The 22923-nt window shown below is 46.2% G+C and overlaps 1 long non-coding RNA gene across 1 annotated transcript in view; it reads left to right on the top strand.

The window, feature by feature from the left end:
- Nucleotides 1-387: 387 nt before the first annotated feature.
- The window catches only part of LOC138762208 (uncharacterized), a 170733-nt gene continuing 148197 nt past the window's right edge, over nt 388-22923 (top strand). The window contains exon 1 of the long non-coding RNA XR_011356825.1: nt 388-502. This is a non-coding gene — a long non-coding RNA (uncharacterized lncRNA). The remainder of the gene's footprint in view (nt 503-22923) is intronic.

Raw genomic sequence — 22923 nt, 5'->3', positions numbered from 1 at the left:
CAGACCAGTGATGGGCTCTTGAGGCTGAAGAACTCATACGTGGCAGGCTGCTGGCGATGCATTCAAGGAAATCACACCAGCCTGCGAACTGCTGGAGAGTGGCTCCAGGGGTACTAGGTATTTGAACGAGGATGCATGAGGGTGCTTAAGACTTCCTGGTCATTTCAGAGGTGTGGATCTGGAGCTTGGGTTGTGACTGTAGAGGCTGTGGGAGGACGTGTGACTGTTGAGACTGCGGGAGCTCAAGAGTCAAATCCATGAACACTCAATTATGGTTTTATTTACATATAACAAGGATTTTTTTTCCATCAGCAATTATCACACCTACTTTTCGGAGTGGAACAACCTGTTGCTGGATGTGGGCATGATGCAGCAAGCAGACACAAACACAGGAAAGACTACTAAAGGGTTTAATCCACTTAAACTCTACACCATTTGTAGTATCTCGATGGCTCCATGTGTGTGACTGGCCCGGGAAGGACTGGCTGAAGTCTATATACAGGTTGGTGAATGACAGGTTGTTTACCTGCAGGCACAGAGATTTCCCCCTGCAGTAGGCTGGTGCTGTGTTGTGAATGTATCACCATATTCACCCTCGTCTTAAAATGAGTCTGGGGTTGTTGTCTTGGTGCTGAGTAGTATTTACAAGTTCAGGCGGTCCGGCGGCCATTTGTGCCTCCGAGACAGTTGCAGGGTTGGCTCCTGGTCAATGGTTGGCGAAGGTGGGGTTGCCTGGGTCCAGGGTGGCTGGCAGTGAGGTATCGAGGGGGTGTTTTCGAGAGGCTGGTCCATGAGAAGTGGGGCCCTCTGGAGAGGCGAAGGAAGGGAGTCAGCTCCTGGTGAACATGAGGTGGGCCAAAGGGGGAGAGGGCCCTGCTGGTGTCAGATCTCTGGTCAAGGCACTGTCTTCATGTCCATTGGGGTACCTGATGTAGGCATAGTTCAGGTTTGAATAAAGAAGGAGCACCTGTTCGACTGGGGGGGGGGGGTTGGACTTGTGGGTTCGCACGTGCTTGCGAAGGAGCACTGGTCCCAGAGACTTTAGCCACATTGGGAGGGAGACACCAGTCATCAATTTCCTAGGAAATGAGAAAAGGCGCTTGTGAGGTGTCTGATTGGTAGCTGTGCACAAGAGCGACCGTATGGCAGGGAGTGCCTCGGGGAGGGCCTCTTGCCAGTAGTCGATGGACCAGCCTTTGGAACTCAATGCCAGGATCACCTTCCAGGTCACCCTGTTTTCATGCTCCACCTGCCCGTTGCCCCTGGGTTATAGCAAGTCATGTGACTAGCTGCAATGCCTCACTCACGAAGCTGGACCTCCGGTAATTATGGATGAAGACCAGGGATCAGAACATGGTGAAAATTTGCATCAGTGCCCTGATAATAGTGGAAATGGGTAAAACAGAAGTATTTGCCCATGTCCAAGAGGAAATAGACGTTCTTATTCATGGAAGGAAGTCAATACTGAGCTGTTTGAAGGGCCGAGTGGCCTTGATGACATGGACCAGTGGCCTGCGGAAGAAGCACAGTTTGCACAGACCCTGAATGACTCTGTCATGGTCCAGACTTCCTGGACTGTGAAGGAAAGGTTCCAGGAGTTAATGAAATGGCAAAGGGTGTTGTGCAGCACCTGCAGTTGGTGGACTTTGCCCTGTTCCAGACCTGCGCCAGTGTGTCACGGGAGTCGTTGAACTTCCCCGGTCTGTACCGAGTTTAAGTAGATTAAATTATGGTGCAGCAAGCAGACACAAACATAGGAAAGACTGTACCTCAGGCATTAATCCACTTAAACTTTGTACCAATTGTAGTATCTCAATGGCTTCACATGTGTGACTGGCCCAGGAGGGGCCATATCAAGTCCATATACAGGTCATTGATAGACAGCCTCCCAGGCTGTTTGCCTGCAGGTACAAAGGTCACCCCCAGCAGTAGGCTGGTGGACATGCAGCCCAGTGCTGTGGTTGTATCATCACAGTGGGGCAACATTGACTGTAATGTATACCCCTACATGTGACATACAGCATCAACATCATCCTATTTACTAGCCCATTGTTGAGGATCACCTGAAGTTCAGTTTAGACTGCTGCCAATCCACAATAATGTCTCAGGGTACCAGAGGTAAAACTTCAGAATGGTATGAGTTACTCATTTCCATTCCAATCTTTTTACACAGACTGCATTCTGGGAATTTGGGAATAATTTCCCAGAACACAGCAGCTGTGTAAAAAAATACAAATGAGTCTGGGGGAACTTGTTTTTCCCTGATTGTAAAGAGTGTTGGGCAATTTTCTGCCGATAGTGAATCTTTACCCTACGGTAGACCAAAGGAAATTTTGTGTAATATCACATTTTTCATTTTATTACATGACAATAAAATAATCTTTAAAACAGTAGTTTTAATGAGTATGTTCCTGAGGGAAAGTTATCTTTATATCTGAGCTGAGACACTTCATTACCAACAGTGGCAGATGCAAATCGAGACATCTTTGAGTCAGCAAAAATAAAAGTTCTGGTTGAAGTGTGAAGTCCTAACGGAAGTGTTATTATTGCCAAATGAGGCAACTTAAATTGGACAGTGAGGACCTTCATATACAGAGGAGAGTTATTGGTGAGCACACAAACGTTAAATAAAAGGAGTTGGATTAGGCCAATTAGTCCCACTAATCTGTTCTGTTTTAATAAGATCACAGTTGACAGAACAGCATAGTTAGGCCAAGTTAAACAAGAAATTCTAAGTGCTGTTATTGCTGATTAGAGTAGATAACGAAGTGACGTTTAATAATATTTGTAACACATGGAGACACTTTAAAAAAAATTTATTCATGATAAATTATACAACATAGGAAAGAAACTGTTCAAGGATTTACATTCATCATTTCCATCATACTGTGTAAATTTACAATACATGAAACTAATACATTACATTTTAACTTCTATCTTAATGCTCTGTTACCACCCCTGTGGTACTTTGTTGTTCCTCCACCCCTCTGTTGGTTTATGAAGCTCCCCCTCAGTGCCCAGTAATAAGGGGGATAACCCAAACAGTACTCCTTCCCCACAGTGCCCTCACATTGGCTGCACCAAGCCTGTGTCCCTCTGCATATAGTCCTGCAGCCTGGAATGTGCCAGGTGGCAGCATTCCTGGGCCAACATCTCAGTGTGCTGAAAGACCAACAGATTTTGGGCCAACCAAAGGGCATCCTTCATTGAGTTGGTCTTCCAGCTGTTCTGGATATTGGACTCAGTGTCCCTGTGAATAGTCTGTAAATCAGGGAGTCCTCTGTCACGCTGCCACTGGAGATGAACCGTGACAGATCCCTCACACTCCTTGCAAATCTGCATTTGGCAAAGAGGTAGGTAGTCTCCACCCCACCGCAGCAGTCCTGAGGATAACATGCATGGAGGGTGATGTTCTGGTCCTGCAGGAAGGATCTCACTGGGAAGGCTCTTCTCACTGCTAGCCAGGCCAAGTCCTGCTGCTTGTGAGTGAACCCTGTCATTGAGGCATTCCACCAGATGACCTGGACAGTCTGCTCAAGGAATCATCCCACTGGATTCATTGAGTCCTCATCTCTCAATTTCTGCAGGACATTCCATGCTAACCACGACCACATGGCCTTGTGGTTGAAGGTTTCATCCTTTTAAAACTTTTCCCACAAAGGATAGGTAGTGTGGTAAAGTCCAGCTCACTGGGACATTGTGCAACAATGGGGCCAGGCCCATCCTTCACAACATCCGGGATGGTTAGAACCTCAGAACATAGTGGCACATGCCTTGGTTCCATGCGGAGCTTGATACAGCTGCAAATGAAGCTGGTCACCCTTGCTCCCATTTTTCGGTGACTTGTATATGGTGCTCCTTCTGACCCCATCCATTTTGGACCCCCATATGAATCAGAAAACTGTTCTGGTAACTACCAGGGCAGAGGCACGGGTGATGGGCCATACCTGCACCAGATATAGCAGCAGAGGACCTCACACCTGATGACCAAATTCTTCCCTTTTATCAAGAGGGACGCATCCACAGTGCTAAGTTTTGGTGGACCTGAGCAATCCATCCCAGCCATTTCTTCGTGCACACCTCAGCCCTTCCAAACCAAATCTCCAGCACCTTCAGGTAGTCAGTTCGAAAATTAGATGTGCTACATTTGTTTCCTCTTAAATTGGAAGAAACTTGATGCCCATTTATGCAATATTTTCATATGATACAATTTTTAATGTTTTCTGATTTATTGTCCCTTCCTGATACCACTACGTTTCTCCTTTGGATGAGGATCAGGTCCCTCATGTTTGAGCACTGATCCAAGGCTTTCCAGTTTTTTTAAATTTAAAAACTTAGAATATAGGGGCTTCTTTGTTTCTTTGATGGAGTATGGGGAGATAAGATACTTTTATTATTTACTGATTTTTACATATTGTAATCTTTTTAATCATGTATCCTTATTCTCTCCATGCATTGTCTATTGTACGTTTTATCAAAATCAATAAAAAATTGTAAAAGAAAGTTTTGACTGTGAAGAGGATGGTGGACCGGTCGGGCCAGTTACCGAAGAGCATTGCAATGCTCTTCTTTTGGTTTACTCTGGTACTTGATGCAGAGTCAAATTGCCTGTATATGCTGGTCAGTCTCCAGAACAATAGTGTAGCTAAATAGAAGACCACAATGTTGTCCATGTACAGGGAGGTCTTGATGTGGGCACCTCTGCTGCCTGGCAACATCCTTCTTATGCCCTGGTCCTTCCTGATAGTTTCAGCAAAGGGGTCTATACCGTACAAACGAGATTAGAGACAGAGGAAAGCCTTTCCTGACTCCAAACTTGATGGAGAAACTACTAGTTTCCCACCCGTTGATTTGGACTGCACATAATGTCTGCGTAGAACAATTCAGTCCAATTCCGAATTCCTTCCCCAAAGCTAAATTTTGGAGAATACATCAATGTATGTGTGCAAAATCTGGTTGAAAGCCTTCTGGTCCAGGCTGAGCAGGCATTCTCCCACATCACACCACCCACTCCCCTCTCTTTTCCCCTCCCCATCCTGCAGGTAGCCTATGGTGTCCCTCAGCAGCACAAAACTGAGAGATCCTCCTGCCAAAAAGCATTCTGGTCTGGTCAGGGTGGATCACTTGTCCCAGAGCAGACCTGATTCAATTGGTGATGGCTTTTTGTAGTCCACATTTAGCAATGAAATATCTCCAATTCCTGATATCCTCCTCCCTTCTTTATGTAGTGGTGGTTGGGGGGGTGGGGGTGCTGCCCTTCTTCATGGAGTCTGATATGCTTCCTGCCAGGAACAAAGCATTGTATACCTCCAGCAGATCTGGGCTCACTCAATCCCAGAGCCATTTACAACTCAGCCAGTAGGCCATTACCTCTGGGAGTCTTATTCAAAGGAATGGATGGAGTCCATCAGCTCTGGAAGGCAATTCTGTCTGCAGCCTTTGTGCCATACAATTCTGCATAAAAGGACCTGCCGATCCTCTGAATGCCCATCTGCAAGGATGTGACTGAGCCATCTCTTCATTAAGGCTGTGGATCCCAGAGCTGCCTCTGTGAACCTTTTGGAAGAAAGGTGAGCACATCTCATCCTGCTCCACTGTGCAGCCTCTGGATCTGAAGATGATTTTTGAGGACTCAGGTGAATAGCAAGGCTTTCCGGCTCTTCACCTCTCGGAGTTCCTCCCTCACATCCACCCCTCTTGACTGCAGAAGGAGGAATTGTTGAAGGTCAGTGTGGAGTTGGCTCAGCTCCCTCTGCCTCAGTCTTGCCCTCTGAACACCTTTGAGGCTAAAGAATCTCTTGATGTTCTACTTGGTCACTTGCCACCAGGTCACTGGGGAGCCAAAGACAGGTTCCACGTTTCTCCAACTGGCATACTATGTTCTTTGGGGACAGGAACGTCACATTCAGCTTTTAGGTCCCCCTACCCATCTTCTGGTCCTCCTGGATGTGACAGGAGGCATGGAGGGAGTAGTCAGAAGAACACCAGCCTGATGTCAGTGGATCTGACTGTGACGGGCTTAGACATGAACAAAGGCTAACTACGACTGGCTGGAGCTGTCCAATCTCAACCAGGTGGGCTGTAGCTTTGCTCCACCTGCAGGGTTGCTGAAGGCATCACACAGCCATGTATCCTTCACTGTCTTCATCAGGAGTCTGGAGGAGCTGTCTAGTTTGTTGTTAGCATTGCTGGATCATCTATTTGCATCTTTGGAGCAGTTGAAGTGACCGGCCAGAATGACTGGCCGAGATGTTGCCAGAAAAGGTGGGAGGTGCTGGAAGATAGCCAGCCTCTCGCTCCGCACGGGTGAGACATACACATTGATCAGCCGGAGCAGGGTGTCACAGTACTTCAGTTCCACTAGGAGGAGACATCCCCCAACCACCTACTTCACCTCAGTGATTGTAAAGTTTACTCCCCGCAGCAAAATATCCAGACTGGAAGTGTGGCAATCCCCCCCAATCACAATGACAACTCATGGGGCCACCATCACAACCACCTCTGCTAGTTTCAGAGGTGTGGCAGCCCACATTCCTGTAAGATCATGACATTTACTTTCACTTTGCTCAAGTATTATAAAGCATTCACAGTTTATTTAACACTACACATGTTTAATTTTCATTTGGTTCATTTGAGTCCACTGTCTAATACTTTTACTTCAATGTCCATCAGTCGGAGTCCACATTCCTACCGCTTGGGTGAACTTCAGTACTGACTGGGGGCTCAGAAACCATGTGTGATCCTTCTGGGAGCAGATTCTCCTCAGGCAATGCTGGTGGTGTCACTGGGGAAGATCTGGCTGGGCTCCTGCTCCTCCATCTCTTGGTTCTTCGATGTTCTTTTCCCATGGTTGGCGGGGGGGAGGCACGATGTCTGGGCTGCTCCCAGTCTCCTGGAGCTGGGGGGGGGGGGGGGGGGGCAGCAACTGCCTCTGCACTGCTCCCAGACTCAGAGCTGGGGGGATGCCATCCTCAGGCTTGATCAACCCCTTCATACAGGCTTGGTTGTAATCCTGAATCTTTCCTTTGGTCCCCTCACCATCCTTACACTTCCTCTGTCTGTGTCCAGTACTTGTGCCAGCTTTCTCCTCAGATGCCAAGAGGCTTCTGCCTTTGCTCTTTTTCTTCCCCTTGCTTGTGGTTTCTTTTGCAGGTTTCTCGTGAGGGTTCCAGCACATTTTTCCTTTTCCCCACTATCTGCCATTCCCCCTCCATGGCTCTCGCTTCCATTGCTTCTGCCTCCTCAGGAGGGGCCTCCACACTTGTGGCTTGGGGGTAAGATGTGCCTGGGTCTTATCTCCTCTTCTGCTCTCAATCTCTGAGTCTCAGTCACAGTTGCGGGGATGATGACCTCTGGAGGGTGGGGTGGTGTTGGCCACTTTCCCCCTTGTTGCTTGAGCGCAAGTGGCTATACATTTTGGGCAGGCCTCAGAGTGGCCTGGCTTGCCACACAGGTTGCAGCACTTGCTCTCTCCAGTCTTTGGACTGGTGGCCTTCCTTCTTGCAATTTTTTATTTTTTTAAATTTTTATTATATATATATATATAATACACACACACACATATATATATATACACACATACATATATATATACACACACACACATATATATATACACACACACACATATATATATACACACACACACATATATATACACACATACACATATATATATACACACATACACATATATATACACACACATACACATATATATATACACACATACACATATATATATACACACATACACATATATATATATACACACATACACATATATATATATACACACATACATATATATATATACACACATACATATATATATATATACACACACACATACACATACACATACACATAGATAAATGCACTATATTGGACTGCCACATGTCCTAGTCTGTTGCAGTTTCTACAAACTCTAGGCTGTCTGGCATAAACCAGGTACCCAGTTGTCTTCAATGGCAAACAGAGGGGGTGGATGATGGCCCCTTGGCTGTCCTCCCTCAGCTTTATCTTCACTTGGCTTTTTCTCATCCAGATCATGAACGAGTCCTTGACGTCCAAGCAGTCCCTGTCCCCTCGACAAAACTCCCAAAGATGGCTGGCACATGTGGGTTAAAGATGTGCACCATTATTACCCGTTTTGTGTCAGAAGGGTGAAGAGTGGTTATACCCTGAAGAGCAAGAGATGAGCCACATTTCCCTTCTCCTGGAACACCAGAAGCAACCTCTGCCATCCTGTTGTCCGCGAGATCCTGGAGGGCATAGATGTCCTTCACCTCAAACTTGAGGAAGTCCACCAGGACCTTGCACATAAAGAGTCACAGGAAAATGGCAACCCCTCGCTAAGGTCCTTTATTGTCACCCTGACAGTGTTCCAGATTCTGAGCGCTGCTGAGGAATGGTTTCCTGCAGCAGCCATCTTCGAAGAACTGGAGGAGCCAAGCTTACAGCTGGAGACAGTGTTAGATTGGCCTTCCAATCCACATGGATCCACCCTCATGTCAGCAGACCAGCTCAATCTAGAAGATCTCATCCTCAACTGCCATCATCCTCCTTACCAGTATAGCTCACTTCTCAGATCAGGTTAGTCAGTTCTGATAAGAGCAGATACTACATGATCTTAGCCAAAAGGTTAATTTGATGGACTCTGCAATAAACCATGCCACCAACTCTGGGGCAGGCACTGTCCACCCTTTACTACTTCCTATCATTTGTTCATGATTCATGCTTGAGAGTAAAAGGAGGCAGCAATAGAGGCAGGTAGTGAGTGGGCAAAGATCGGATAAAATGCAGAATCATATGGAAAAATGTGGAATTGTTCAGTTTAGTACAAAAGAACCACATTATGTAAAGAGTGAGGAACTGCAGAGCTCTCGAATGCAAAGTCCAGGGTGTATTGATGTATAATTCAGAGATGCCGAATATGCAGCTGCACCAACTAATTAAGGAAGCAGAGTGTTATCTCCATGGCGAGGGGGAAATGGATGCAAGAGGAGGGAAGTTGTGTTTCAGTTATACATCTGGAGCACAGGCTTCTTTACTTAAGGAAGCAGTTACAAGCTTTACTGGAATGCCCGGAATGAGCTGGCTATTCTATACAGGAGGACGGGTGTTGAGGCTTGCCTTGGACAGCAAGAGTTGGATTTCTGCATTGCCCTGTGGTTTAGCTGTGGTGGAAGAGGAATGCTGTGTGTGGGTTTGTCAATTTTAATTGGGTTTGTAAATTTATTTCTGATAAAATAAAAGTCCAAGTTTTAGTGATCAAGTAATATTAGGGCAAACTTTGAGGTAGGGTCCTCAGAAACCTCTAGTTTCTACAGAAAGTTGGTGCCTTTTAAATTATGCTGATTACAGGAGTGAAAAAGCCCAAGAATCTTTCCAAACTCGTGTGATTGGCCAATAATATAACAGACCAAGAAATGCAATCACCATCTCATTGCTGCCCAACCCATTTGACGTGGTGCCCCCCCTTGCCCAACCCATTTGACGTGGTGCCCCCCCTTGCCCAACCCATTTGACGTGGTGCCCCCCCTTGCCCAACCCATTTGACGTGGTGCCCCCCCTTGCCCAACCCATTTGACGTGGTGCCCCCCTTGCCCAACCCATTTGACGTGGTGCCCACCCTTGCCCAACCCATTTGACGTGGTGCCCCCCTTGCCCAACCCATTTGACGTGGTGCCCCCCTTGCCCAACCCATTTGACGTGGTGCCCCCCTTGCCCAACCCATTTGACGTGGTGCCCCCCTTGCCCAACCCATTTGACGTGGTGCCCCCCTTGCCCAACCCATTTGACGTGGTGCCCCCCTGCCCAACCCATTTGACGTGGTGCCCCCCTGCCCAACCCATTTGACGTGGTGCCCCCCTGCCCAACCCATTTGACGTGGTGCCCCCTTGCCCAACCCATTTGACGTGGTGCCCCCCCTTGCCCCAACCCATTTGACGTGGTGCCCCCCTTGCCCAACCCATTTGACGTGGTGCCCCCCTTGCCCAACCCATTTGACGTGGTGCCCCCCTTGCCCAACCCATTTGACGTGGTGCCCCCCCTTGCCCAACCCATTTGACGTGGTGCCCCCCTTGCCCAACCCATTTGACGTGGTGCCCCCCCTTGCCCAACCCATTTGACGTGGTGCCCCCCCTTGCCCAACCCATTTGACGTGGTGCCCCCCCTTGCCCAACCCATTTGACGTGGTGCCCCCCCTTGCCCAACCCATTTGACGTGGTGCCCCCCCTTGCCCAACCCATTTGACGTGGTGCCCCCCCTTGCCCAACCCATTTGACGTGGTGCCCCCCTTGCCCAACCCATTTGACGTGGTGCCCCCCTTGCCCAACCCATTTGACGTGGTGCCCCCCTTGCCCAACCCATTTGACGTGGTGCCCCCCTTGCCCAACCCATTTGACGTGGTGCCCCCCCTTGCCCAACCCATTTGACGTGGTGCCCCCCTTGCCCAACCCATTTGACGTGGTGCCCCCCTTGCCCAACCCATTTGACTTGGTGCCCCCCTTGCCCAACCCATTTGACTTGGTGCCCCCCCTTGCCCAACCCATTTGACTTGGTGCCCCCCCTTGCCCAACCCATTTGACTTGGTGCCCCCCCTTGCCCAACCCATTTGACTTGGTGCCCCCCTTGCCCAACCCATTTGACTTGGTGCCCCCCTTGCCCAACCCATTTGACTTGGTGCCCCCCCTTGCCCAACCCATTTGACTTGGTGCCCCCCTTGCCCAACCCATTTGACTTGGTGCCCCCCTTGCCCAACCCATTTGACTTGGTGCCCCCCTTGCCCAACCCATTTGACTTGGTGCCCCCCTTGCCCAACCCATTTGACTTGGTGCCCCCCTTGCCCAACCCATTTGACTTGGTGCCCCCCTTGCCCAACCCATTTGACTTGGTGCCCCCCTTGCCCAACCCATTTGACTTGGTGCCCCCCCTTGCCCAACCCATTTGACTTGGTGCCCCCCCTTGCCCAACCCATTTGACTTGGTGCCCCCCTTGCCCAACCCATTTGACTTGGTGCCCCCCCTTGCCCAACCCATTTGACTTGGTGCCCCCCCTTGCCCAACCCATTTGACTTGGTGCCCCCCCTTGCCCAACCCATTTGACTTGGTGCCCCCCTTGCCCAACCCATTTGACTTGGTGCCCCCCTTGCCCAACCCATTTGACTTGGTGCCCCCCTTGCCCAACCCATTTGACTTGGTGCCCCCCTTGCCCAACCCATTTGACTTGGTGCCCCCCTTGCCCAACCCATTTGACTTGGTGCCCCCCTTGCCCAACCCATTTGACTTGGTGCCCCCCTTGCCCAACCCATTTGACTTGGTGCCCCCCTTGCCCAACCCATTTGACTTGGTGCCCCCCTTGCCCAACCCATTTGACTTGGTGCCCCCCTTGCCCAACCCATTTGACTTGGTGCCCCCCTTGCCCAACCCATTTGACTTGGTGCCCCCCTTGCCCAACCCATTTGACTTGGTGCCCCCCTTGCCCAACCCGTTCCCTCCCCATCTTCGGTCATAAAAATTAATTAGATTTTCTCAGTACTGAAGGGCCTCCTGCTCTGAACATTAATTCCTCTTCACTTTCTTTATATCATTCCTCATCTGCTGAACGATCACACTTTTGTTTTATGTTTGTTTGCTTTGACTGTGCATGAATCAGGCTTGTTACCCCAAGGAGCTTTGTGGGCTTTTGATATTTGTCCTCTTAGAAATATCAGACACATAATAAGCTCTGATTGGTGTAGGGAGGGCAAAAAGGCCAAGAACCATGAAATAAAAATTCAGAAATGTAAAATTTAGAAAGGCAAGTTAGCAGGAACTCCTGATTTTAGACACGAAATATGCACAGAACCAAACAGGAGCAGACATCCTGTTATAATTTGATGTGCTCTGATATACCATACAATGATTACAGCATGGAAACAGGCCATTTTGGCCATTCTAATACTCTCCTCTAGTCCCACCTACCTGCACCCTGCCCATAACCCTCCATTCCCCTCCCATACATATACCTATCCAATTTTTCCTTAAATGACAAAATTGACCATGCTACCACTTCTCCCAGAAGCTCATTCCACACAGCCACCACTGAGTAAAGTTCCCCCTCATGTTACTTCTAAACTTTTTCCTCTTAACCTCTTGTTTCAATCTCCTACCCTCAAGGAGAAAAGCCTATCAACAAACTATCTATCCCTCTCAATCTTAAATACCTCTATCAAATGCCCCTTCAACCTTCTATGCTCAATCTTTCTTTGTATTCTAGATGCTGAAACCCAGGTAACATTTTTGCAAATCTTCTCTGCACTCTCTCTACCTTGTTGATATCCTTCCTAATAATTCAGTGGCCAGAACTGCATACAGTACTCTAAACTTGGCCTGACCAATGCCTTGTACAGTCTCAACATCACATTCCAATTCCTGTATTCTATGCATTGATTTATAAAGGCCAGCATACCAAAAGCCTTCTTCACCACCCTATCCACACGGGTTTCTACCTTCAGGGAATGATACACCATTATTCCTTGATCTTTCTGTTCCACTGCATTCCCCAATGCCCTCCCATTTACTACACATGCCCTGTTTTGATTATTCTTAACAAAATGAATCACTTTACACTTATAGCATTAAACTCCATCTGCCATTTTCAGCCCACTCTAAGCAGTCCAAATCCCTCTGATCTTTGAAAACCTTCATTATCCACAATTCCACCTATTTTAGTATCATCTGCATATTTACTAATCCAATTTACCATCCCATTATGCAGATAATTAATGTACATGACAAACAGTGGACCCAATACAGATCCCCGAGGTACACTGTGTCACTGGCCTCCAAACTGACAAACAGTTATCCACTACAACTCTCTGGCATCTCCCTTCCAGCCACTGTTGAATTCATTTGACCATTTCAAAATTAATACCAAACCTTCCTAACTAATTTTCCATGTAGAACCTTAAAGGCCTTACTGAAGTCCATATAGACAACATCCACTACTCTACCCTCATCAACATTCCTGGTCACCTCTTAAAATTCAACAAGATTGGTCAAATATGACCTTCCACACACAAACCCATACTGAGTGTTCCTGATCAGACCACACACACAATTAATTTACCTACTACAGGCATCAAACTTGCAGGCCACTTGCTTGCTTCAAACTTGCAGGCATCAAACTTGCTTGCTCCTCACACCCTTTTTAAAACAATGTCCAATATGCCAATCCTCCGGCATTATACCTATCTCTAATGACATTTGCGGGAAAAAAAAATTACTGTCAGAGCCTTTGCTATTTCCTCACCAACTTTTCTCAAGGTCCTGGGGAAAATCCCACCAGGACCTGGAAACTTATCCACCTTTATATGCTTCAAAAGCTCCAGTACTTAATCTTTCTTAATCACTGTAGTAACCATAATTACCCTGTTTCCTTTACCCTGCTCAATTCAATATCCTTCTCCTTCATGAATACTGAAGAAATTGTTCAAGATCTTCACCCATATCTTTGGCTCCACACACAGTTGTCCATTCTGATTCTCTAATGGACCAATTTTATCCATCACTCTCCTTTTACTATTAAAGTTTTTGTATAGACCCTTTGGATTTATTTTCACCCTACTTGCTATAGCTATCTTGTACCTTTTAGCTTTTCCAATTTCTTTAAGATTCTTTTTACATTCAATGTATTCTCTGAACATCTTTATTCCTGGTTTCTTGTATTTATTGTAGGTCTTCCTCTTTCCCCCCCCCCCTCAAACCCTTGAAAACCATAGCTCTCAAATTTTTGACCCTACCTTTCAATCCAATAGGAACAAAGATTTTGTATCCTCAAAATCTTATCTTTAAAACACCTCAATTTCTCCCCTCTATCCTGCCCGTAAAGCAAATTGTCCCAATCCTTTCACATTTCCTCAAATCTAGCTTTTCCCTCCCCCTCTCCCCCCTCCCCCCCACCCCTTGCAAACCTCAACCCTAGGCCCTTTCCATAATTACATTGAAGCTAATGGCACTATGATTACTGGACCAAAAGTGCTCCCAACATATGGCTCTGTCCCTTGACCCATCTCATTCCCCAACAGTAGATCCAACTCTGCCCCTTCTCAAGTTGTTACCTCTATGTATTGCTGTAAAAAACCTATCCTACACACATTTTACAAACTCCAACCCATCCAGCCCTTTCACAAAATAGGTTTCCCAATCTATACATAAAATTAAAATCTCCCAAAAATCCCAACCCTGTGTTGATTACAAATTTGCTCCTCTAGTTCTCATTCCCCATTAGGTGGTCTATAATACACTCCTACAAGTGTAACTACCCCTTTCCCATGCCTGGACGAGCTTCTAATCTACCCTGCCTAAGCATTGCTGTAATATTTTCTGACAAGCAATGCTACACCACCCCCTCTTTCCCCTCTGATTCTATCATATCTAAAGCAACAAAATCCAGGAATAGTTAGCTGCCAATCACATCCCTCCTGCAACTATGTTTCACTAATCACTGCCACATCATACTTTCAAGTGTCAATCCATACCCTCAGCTCATCCACCTTCCAAGCATTTAAATATGCATTTCAGAGAGTTTCCACTTCTTACTCTGTTTGCCCCCATCTTTACAAACAACAGATATGTTTTTTTAAAAAAAAATCATCTTTATCATTTGCCTTTCCACACTCAAACACTGTCTACAAGCTTTCTCTGTTTGCAATCTAATCTTCTCCTTGATGTTTCTTCAATTTGGTTCCCTCCCCCCAACCATTCTAGTTTAAAGTCTCCCAAGTAGCCTTAGCAAACATCCCCACCAAGATCTTGGGCCCCTTGGGATTCAAGTGCACTCCATCCTTTCTGTACAGGTCACACCTACCCCAAAAATGGTCCCAGTGATCCAGAAACTTGAATCCCTATCCCTTGCTTCACCCCTTCAGCCACACATTTATCCTCCACTTCATTCTATTCCTGTTCTCACTGTCACATGGCATAGGCAGTAATCCTTCTTTTCAACTTCCTGTATGCACTTTTCAGGACCTCTTCTCTATTCCTCCCTAGGTCATTAGTACCTACATATACCACAACCTCTGACTCATCTCCTCCCACTTTAGGATATCTTGGACAGGAGCAGCAACATCCCAGACCTTGGCACCAGGGAGTCAAACCACCATTCTATTCTCCTTATAGAATCCCCTATCTGTCCTCCTAAATATTGAGTCCCCTATGACTACTGCCACCCTCCTCCTCCTTACCCTTCTGAGCCACAGGGGCCAACCCTGTGGCAGCCACTGTTGCTTTCCCCCATCTAGGCTGTCGCTCCACACCCTTCCCCTCCCCCCAGCAGTACCCAAGGAGGAGTATTTATTATTGAGGGTTGCAGCCACAGGGGTCCTCTCTAGCACTTTACTCTTCCCCTTCCCTCTCCTAACTGTGACCCACTTGTCCACCTCCTGTGGCCCTGGTGTGACCACCTGGCTGTAACTCCTGTCTATGAGATGCTCACTTTCCCTGACCAGAGCAAGATCATTAAGTTGTAGCTCCGGTCCTAAACTGAGAAGTCACAGCTCAGCACACCTAGTGTAGATATGGACATCCCACATCTAACTCTAAGAACAACAAACTGCTCTCACACTCATCCTTTCTCCCGCCCTTTCCTCAAATATAGTGAAAAGATTAAAAAAACTAACCAGCCTTACCTTAATGCAAATAAGCTCAACCTCTGTTCACTGAAGTCTTGTGAGCCAAAGCCTCCAAGTCCCACTCCTCTTCTCTGTGCCATTCACTCACTCACTAGCCACTCCCTGACTTTTTTTTTCCCCCTCCTTTTATTGGCCCCTGCCAATTAACTCAATTACCCCAATTACTCACTCCCAAAAAACAATACTCAATTTAACAGTTTGCCTACCACGCCCTTTTTAAAAAAAACAAAAATCCCCTCTCTCTCTCTCTCCTCCTTGGTGCTGCTCCTCTCGTCAAACTAGACCCGATCGGTAAGCACGCCCTTTTTCCTAACCATGCTTTTCAGCCTTAGCTCTTTAAGCTGTCATTTTGAAGCCAGTGCCTGTCAATATTAAGTATGATTGGGGTAAGAGTGAGAGAAATATGGGACAGTGCCCCTTGAAACTTCATTTCCAAAGATGATTGTGTAGAATGTGATGGCAGTAAAGAGCATGAGAGTCAGGCCTTGTGGAATCCTCTTTCATCCATTCAGGTCCACATTATCATTTATGGGATCAGTCTGTGCTCTTGCTTCTGGAGTAACCTGTTCTTGTGGCATTACACACATCTCAAACAGCAAATATTCAGGTCTAGACCCGAGAAAATGTGGGCCACTTTCTGTAGATATTTTAAATTAAATTTAAATTCAATTAAAAAAATTTAGACATACAACATGGTAACAGGCCATTTCTGCCCATGAGCCCGTGCCACTTAATTACACCTAATTAACCTACAACCCCAGTACATTTCAAACAGTGGGAGGAAACTCCAGTGAAAACCCACGCAGACACAGGGAGAATGTCCAAACTCCTTACAGAGAGCGTGGGATTCGAACCCTGGTCCCAATCACTGGTGCTGTAAAGGCGTTGCGCTAACTGCTACACCAACCATGCTGCCCCAATCTCAGAAGTCATCTCTTGACTCAGGCAAATATTGCTGATGGAATTCACTACACTCTCAGTACACCAGCATTGCCTTTGCGATATATAAAGATCAATCAACTTAGGCGCACCTCAAGGATGCATGCTTAGCCCACCGCTCTACTCTCTCTATACCTGTGACTGTGCGGATCGGCACAATTCAAATGCCATCTACAAATTTGCCGATGACGCCACGGTCATCATCAGAATCACAGACAGCAGTGAGTAAACTTGCAGATCACCTGGTTGAGTGGTGTCACAGCAACAACCTTGCACTCAATGTATGCAAAACTAAGGCACTGATTGTGGACTGGAGAACGCAAACCAGTCCTCATCAAGGGGTCAACAGTGGAAAGGGTTAAGAACTTCAAATTCCTGGGTGTCAACATCACTGAAGGTCTATCCTGGGGGCCTCTAAGTTATTGCAATCTTGAAGGTTTGCCAGGAGATATACTTCGTGAGAATTTTGAGGAGATTTGGGAGGTCATGAAAGATTCTTGCAAATTTCTGTAAGTGTACCATGGAGAGCATTCTGACTGGTGGCATCACTGTCTGGTAAGGAGGTGCCAATGCACAGGACAGGAAAAGTCCACAAAGAGAGGTGATTGGGCCAGCACCAGGATGTGCATCCACGAAGGACAAGAAAGCAGCCTCTATCTTCAAGGACCCTCACCAACCACTTCTCACTGCTACCGTCAGGAAGGAAGTACAAGCATCCAACAGCATATAGACAGTTTCTTCCATTCTGCCATCAGATTTCTGAATGGAAAATAAACCACAGACACTACATCACTTTTTTCTTCTTTTTCACTAATTGATTTATTTAAAAAAAATTATAGCAATTTTTGTACCTGTAATGCTGGTACAAAACAACAAATTTTATAACACATATTCATGAGAATAAATTCTGATTCTGATTCTGAGATCAGGAGCTCTGAACTGGCACAAAACTTGTTCCATTGGACATGAGTGAAGTGTGCCTCTTATAGGTTTTTGAGACCTGGGCCACCAATATCTGCTCTGCAACGTCTTCCAGATTCAATAGAAATCTAAGCAAACCTTTGCCTTCTGCAGAATTGAGGCTCTGAATGCATTCAGTCATGGTCTGAACTACAGACACTAGCAACTCACTCAGATATAAAATTAAAACCTGATCTGCCCACAACCTATCATTCTTTTGATAGCTGGCTGATGCAATCCTGTCAGATTTTATCAGGTTCTTTTGGGCTCAAGCTGAGTGGCTCCATCAAACAGTGTTCAGACCTCTGTGTCATTGATGTCAGTTCCCAAATGTATAAAAACGATCAGCAAATACTTTAAAGCACACATGTCAAACTCTGGCCCGCGGGCCAAATTTGGCCCGTGATATAATTATATTTGGCCCGCAAGATCATTTCAAAAATGTATTAAAGGTGGCCCGCTGGCCGCCGCGCCAGTATAGCGCATGCACAGTAATACAACAAATCCCAGAATGCCTTGGCGTCAGCCCGCTAATCGCCCCCACCTCCTCTGTTTACGTTGCAGGGTATCACCGTGGACTCTGGTTTTGGGGCCTGGCAGATGTCAGGGGAAGCCAAGGCCGCTTACCAGCACCCGGAACCGGAGGCCTCGGGCCTGACCTCGCCAGGACCATTGCCCACTTCCCCCTCCCTGCCGCAGGCTGACACGCGACTCACGGTGACGGGGCCGCTGATCCGCCGAGATGCCGCTCTGCAGAGAGAGCCGATGCCCCCGTACTGTCGTTGTCCAACCCGATCGCCCGCAAACCCCGCCCTCCCGCACACAGGCCTGAGTAAGTATTATGAACTTTAATCTCAGGATAAAACGATCTTCCAATAGTTTCATGTCACAGTGATAAATATATTCCTGGTTAAAAATGGTCCTGCACCTGGATACAAGCTCATTAGGCATAAAACTTGAAAAGTGTGAAATCAAAGGATATCTGTACCAATGGAAAAAGGGCATGGCAAATAACCCTGCTAGAGTTCATGCCCACAATCAGTCACCTATTTGATTGTTTCAGGAATCATGTTATTCTCCCACATTCTCAATAGCCCTCAGATTTTACTATTCGACAGCACACTAGCAACATTTGACAAATCCTCTATAGAGAAATATTATTTATTGAATATTTTATTTCTCATTTGTTAATGCTTCTGGAAAGAGTTTATCCAAAACTATTATTAAACATTTATTTTAATAAGAAAAAGTTTAACATTACATATGTTGAAAGAAGAGAAAACATGCAGATGTTGTTGAAAATTTTCAATAAATATTTAGTTCGGCCCTCGACTTAGTCCAAGTTTTTAATTTTGGCCCTCCGTGAATTTGAGTTTGACACCCCTGCTTTAAAGTCTTCACTGAGCAAAGTGACAATAAATTCTGATATAATGAAAAACATCCAATCCATTATCTTTGGAAATCTAATGAAGTAGCTTTGTTACATTTAAGCTGATGAGATTTGTTCCACTGGTATAAAGAATTATAATTAACATTTGTTGCAAATATATAACATTCTGCAAGAAACTGTTGTAAAATATCATCCAGAGATGATATGGAATATCTTTGCTTTTTGAGTTTCCTTAATATTCTCATTAATTGTTTAAAAAATAGCTTTATTGAAGGAAACCTCCAGATTGTAATATTAACAGGGTGATCATTAACATTGAAGTTACGTCAGACATTTCTGTGGATTAACACTCAACATGAAAGAAACCATTGTGTTGTGGTGATATCAAATATAAAAGAGGCTCACATTTGGCAATTTAGGCTTTAAAAAGTCAAATGAAAATGTAAAAGAAAGTCAGGAAGTATCCAGAGGAAACATTGACTAGAAGCTCAGCTGGACAGTCAAATGAATACTATGGCTACTAGAGCAGGACATAGGGTTAGTATTCTGTATCCAGAGGTACACCATCTCACACTCCAAAGCCTGGATGGCCTACTCCTGCTCCTATTTCTTATGTATTTGTGTTCTTATGTGAAGGCACAAGCCAAGAACATTCTCCACTTGTCCAGCTGAGTACAGGCGCAAAACATTCAGGAAGCTCAACACAGAAAGAGACTGCGGCTATTTGATTGGTAACACCTCACCCTCCACTGACAGTTCAGTCCTTCATTCACCAACTGTACCATCTACTAGATACAGTGCATTTACTCACCCAGACTACTCTCCAAACCAGGAATCTTTGTCACCTGGAAGGAGCAGGCTCATGGAAATACCACTACCTGCAGATTCCCCTCTCAGTCACACAAAATTCTGACTTCTAAGTATATGGACATGTGAACTGGGAGCTGGAGAAAACCAGGTAGCCCTTCGAACCTCTCCACCATTTAGTATGATCATGGCTGATCAACTCTACATTCCTGCTTTTTACCTCCTTGCTTATAGTGATATCTGCCTCTGACATGTAAATATTCAAAAACGTTGTCTCCATCATCCTTTGAGGAAGAGATTTCGAAAGACTAAATATTCTTCACATCTTTCTTATATGGGTAACTTCTTATTTTTGCTGGCTCTAGATAAAACATAGAACAGAGGAGCGTGCAGCCAAATGCAGGCTATTCAGCTCACCATATCCTCAATGATCATGATACCTACCTAACTAATCCCATGTGCTGCATATCGTCCATATCCTTCTATTCCCTGCCTATTCATATGTCTGTCTAAAAGCCTCTTAAATATTGCTATTGGATCTGCTTCTGCCTCCTCCCCTGCATCATGTTCTAGGCACTCACCACTCTGAGTGAAAACCATGCCTTGCAAATCTCCTTTAAACTTTTCCCCTACCGCCTTAAACCTTTGCCCTCAGTATTTGACCTTTCTATTCTGGGGAAAATAGCTATATACTCCACCTGTGCCTCTCATAATTTTCTATCCTTCTATCAGCCTCTGACACTTCAGAACAAACAATCCTCTCTTCATGCACCTGTCAAGATCCCTCAGGATCTTAATGTTTCAGTCAAATGACCTCTCACTATCCAAAACATCGTTGGATTCAAGTCCAACAATCTTTCTTCATGAGATACGCTAACCCTTCCCAGCATAAGCCCAGTAAACCTTCTCTGCGTTAACATCTTTACTTACTTAAATGAGCAATACTGTAGACAATATCGTAATCTCACCAATTTTTAATCACACATTTTTAATTTAATTCCTCATCCAATAAACAAAGCCTGCTCTTGGATTTCACAATTGCTTAGAGCCGTGGTTCTCAACCTTTTTCATTGTCTTAGTCATACAAACATACATAGAGCATGGAAAGAGGCCATTGGCTCCATCATGTCCATGGCAACCATCATACTAATCCATTGACCCGCACTTCATCTGTAGCTCTCTTCATGACAGCAGGTTGGATTTAGAATAGTATCAGGTTTGGTGGGTTTACAGAGAGAGATGAGTCTGAACACAAGTATTACAATCAAAGGTAAACCTATGGAACACACGAGAGACAAACAGATTTCAGATTGTCAGAGTACATACATGACGTCACATACAACCCTGAGATTCTTTTTTCCTGTGGGCTCAGCAGAATTACCACTAATTGGTAGTGCAAAAAATAAACTATACACAGCGTATCTTCCTCTTTGGCTTGGCTTCGTCGACGAAGACTTATGGAGGGGTAATGTCCACGTCAGCTGCAGGCTCGTTTGTGGCTGACAAGTCCGAAGCGGGACAGGCAGACACGGTTGCAGCAGTTGCAGGGGAAAATTGGTTGGTTGGGGTTGGGTGTTGGGTTTTTCCTCCTTTGTCTTTTGTCAGTGAGGTGGGCTCTGCGGTCTTCTTCAAAGGAGGTTGCTGCCCGCCGAACTGTGAGGCGCCAAGATGCACAGTTTGAGGCGAGATCAGCCCACTGGCGGTGGTCAATGTGGCAGGCACCAAGAGATTTCTTTAGGCAGTCCTTGTACCTCTTCTTTGGTGCACCTCTGTCTCGGTTGCCAGTGGAGAGCTCGCCATATAACATGATCTTGGGAAGGCGATGGTCCTCCATTCTGGAGACGTGACCTACCCAGCGCAGTTTGATCTTCAGCAGCGTGGATTCGATGCTGTCGGCCTCTGCCATCTCGAGTACTTCATAGTTAGGGATGAAGTCGCTCCAATGAATGTTGAGGATGGAGCGGAGACAACGCTGGTGGAAGCGTTCTAGGAGCCGTAGATGATGCCGGTAGAGGACCCATGATTCGGAGCCGAACAGGAGTGTGGGTATGACAACGGCTCTGTATACGCTAATCTTTGTGAGGTTTTTCAGTTGGTTGTTTTTCCAGACTCTTTTGTGTAGTCTTCCAAAGGCGCTATTTGCCTTGGTGAGTCTGTTGTCTATCTCGTTGTCGATCCTTGCATCCGATGAAATGGTGCAGCCGAGATAGTTAAACTGGTTGACCGTTTTGATATACATGTAAACAAAACATTGTAAACAGATAATGAATGTAAATAAACTGTGCAATAAAGCCCCCAGAAAGAGGTTCAATGTTGGAAAACTGCAGTCAGACGAAGCGAGAGGAAACTTCCAGGCAAACCTCAAAGCAAAGCTCGACGTTGCAACCCGCCTCACGGACCCGTCCCCTGAAACCCTCTGGGATCAGTTGAAGACTACCATACTGCAATCCACTGAAGAGGTACTGGGCTTCTCCTCCAGGAAAAACAAGGACTGGTTTGACGAAAACAGCCAGGAAATCCAGGAGCTGCTGGCAAAGAAGCGAGCTGCCCACCAGGCTCACCTTACAAAGCCGTCCTGTCCAGAGAAGAAACAAGCCTTCCGTCGCGCATGCAGCCATCTTCAGCGCAAACTCCGGGAGATCCAAAATGAGTGGTGGACTAGCCTCGCCAAACGAACACAGCTCAGCGCGGACATTGGCGACTTCAGGGGTTTCTACGAGGCTCTAAAGGCTGTGTACGGCCCCTCACCCCAAGTCCAAAGCCCGCTGCGCAGCTCAGACGGCAAAGTCCTCCTCAGCGACAAGATCTCCATCCTCAACCGATGGTCAGAACACTTCCAATCTCTTTTCAGTACCAACCGCTCAGTCCAAGATTCCGCCCTGCTCCAGCTCCCTCAACAGCCCCTAAGGCTAGAGCTGGATGAGGTTCCCACCCTGGATGAGACATATAAGGCAATCGAACAACTGAAAAGTGGCAAAGCAGCAGGTATGGATGGAATCCCCCCCAGAAGTCTGGAAGGCTGGCGGCAAAACTCTGCATGCCAAACTGCATGAGTTTTTCAAGCTTTGTTGGGACCAAGGTAAACTGCCTCAGGATCTTCGTGATGCCACCATCATCACCCTGTACAAAAACAAAGGCGAGAAATCAGACT

Source organism: Narcine bancroftii, chromosome 4, assembly GCF_036971445.1.
Source record: "Narcine bancroftii isolate sNarBan1 chromosome 4, sNarBan1.hap1, whole genome shotgun sequence".
NCBI classification, from domain to species: Eukaryota; Metazoa; Chordata; class Chondrichthyes; order Torpediniformes; family Narcinidae; genus Narcine; species Narcine bancroftii.
Note: the sequence above shows the minus strand (reverse complement) of the source record. Positions and strands in the feature narration are given on the sequence as shown.